Source organism: Suncus etruscus, chromosome 18 (genome assembly GCF_024139225.1).
Source record: "Suncus etruscus isolate mSunEtr1 chromosome 18, mSunEtr1.pri.cur, whole genome shotgun sequence".
In the NCBI taxonomy this organism is placed as follows: Eukaryota; Metazoa; Chordata; class Mammalia; order Eulipotyphla; family Soricidae; genus Suncus; species Suncus etruscus.
Window position 1 is genome coordinate 33,831,382 of NC_064865.1, and position 2,050 is coordinate 33,833,431.

The 2,050-nt window shown below is 45.5% G+C and overlaps 1 non-coding gene across 1 annotated transcript; it reads left to right on the plus strand.

Annotated features, from left to right (window-relative positions):
• The first annotated feature begins 1,317 nt into the window (after positions 1–1,317).
• Positions 1,318–1,452, plus strand: LOC125996882 (small nucleolar RNA SNORA51). The gene has a single exon (XR_007491544.1). It is a non-coding gene; the product is annotated as a small nucleolar RNA SNORA51 (small nucleolar RNA).
• The last annotated feature ends 598 nt before the right edge of the window (positions 1,453–2,050 follow it).

The window sequence follows — 2,050 nt, forward strand, 5'->3', positions numbered from 1 at the left end:
GAGCAATTAAGAAGAGGTTCGAGGAAATCCAGGGGACCTAAACCTTGATTGCACCATCCTTTATGGACGCACTAAAGTTTCTGCCAAAAGGGAAGAAGCAAAAGGTGCCCCTGGGGCCAGGAAAATGTCTCAAAGGGCTGGAATGCTGGTGTCCAGCTTTCATCCTTTGCACTGCCTGATCTAAGCAATGCAAGGAGTAACTCCCAAATACCAAGCCCATTGTAGCTCCAAAATAAAAACAAGCAAACAAACAATAAATCGTACTTAATATTTGTACTAGAATGAAGTGGTGTGAGTGTGGAATAAAAGTAATGAGGGGAGCCTGGCTATTGTAAACAACTCTGCAATGAATATAGGTGTGAGAAAGGGATTTTTATATTTATTTTTGTATTCCTAGGATATATTCCTAGGAGTGGTATAGCTGGATAGTATGGGAGCTCAACTTCCAGCTTTTTTGTTTGTTTGTTTGTTTTTGGGCCACACCTGGCGGTGCTCAGGGGTTACTCCTGGCTGTCTGCTCAGAAATAGCTCCTGGCAGGCACGGGGGATCATATGGGACACTGGGATTCGAATCAACCACCTTTGGTCCTGGATCGGCTGCTTGCAAGGCAAGCTATCTCTCCGGGCTCAACTTCCAGCTTTTGGAGAAATCTTCATATCACTTTCCACAAAGGTTGGACCAGACCGCATTCCCACCAGCAGTGAATAAGAGTTCCTTTCTCTCCACATCCCCGCCAGCACTGCTTGTTCTCATTCTTTCTGATGTGTGCCAATCTCTGTGACGTGAGATGGTACCTCATAGTTGTTTTGAAACAGCCTAGATGCCCCTCAATAGATGAATAGTTAAAGAAACTATGAGTTATATACACAATGGAATATTATGCAGCCATCAGAAGAGATGAAGTCATGAAATTTTCCTATACATAGACGTATATGGAATCTCTTATGCTGAGTAAAATAAGTCAGAGGGAGAGAGATAAACACAGAATGATCTCACTCATCTATGGGTTTTGAGAAAAATGAAAAACATTTGTGTAATGATGCTCAGAGACAAAATAGAGGAGGACTGAAGGGTGCAGCTCCTGACATGAAGCTCACCACAAGGATCATTTACTGCAATCACAGAAATAATTACACTGAGAACTATCATAACAAAATGTGACTGAATGAGGGAAGTAGAAAGCCTGTCCAGAGTACAGGCCGGTGTGGGGTGGAGCGGAAGGACACTTGGGATATTGGTCATGGGAATGTTGCACTGGTGAAGGATTATATATATATATATATATATAAAGAAAAAAAAAGAAAAAAAAAAGATAAGGCCTCCCAATTTTTACTACAGGCAGTGTTCTTTACACTGACTGTATAGAAAGAGGAGGTATAGTAAATGCACCCCATATACACCTCAACCCAGGCCCTTTTTGCCTGGTCTGTATTGTGAATTGGGGGACAAAAAAAAGTAATGAGGGGAGGGCCAGAGAGATAGCACAGTGGTAGGGCATTTGCCTTGCATGCAGCAGATCAGGATGGATGGTGTTTTTTTGTTTTTTGTTTTTTTTTTTTTTGGTTTTTGGGCCACACCCGGCGGTGCTCAGGGGTTACTCCTGGCTGGCTGCTCAGAAATAGCTCCTGGCAGGCACGGGGGACCATATGGGACACCGGGATTCGAACCAACCACCTTTGGTCCTGGATCGGCTGCTTGCAAGGCAAACGCCGCTGTGCTATCTCTCCGGGCCCTGGATGGTGGTTTGAATCCCGGCATCCCATATGGTCTCTTGAGCCTGCCAGGAGCGATTTCTGAGTGCAGAGCCAAGAGTTACCCCTGAGCGATGCTGAGTGTGACCCCCTAATCCCCCCCCCCCAAAGTAACGAGGGGAGGAAGGTGGGTATTTGTTGCCAGCAGAGAATAGAAGAGAGTAAGGCGAATGTGGGGACACAGAGGTAGCAGTTGCAGCTTGCAGCCACTTCAGGTTCCCTTTGTCCTCAGAGTTTTGAGACTTTGCTGGACCTCCACCCCCAGTTTAACAGTTCCCATTGTCCTCTCCTGCTTCCT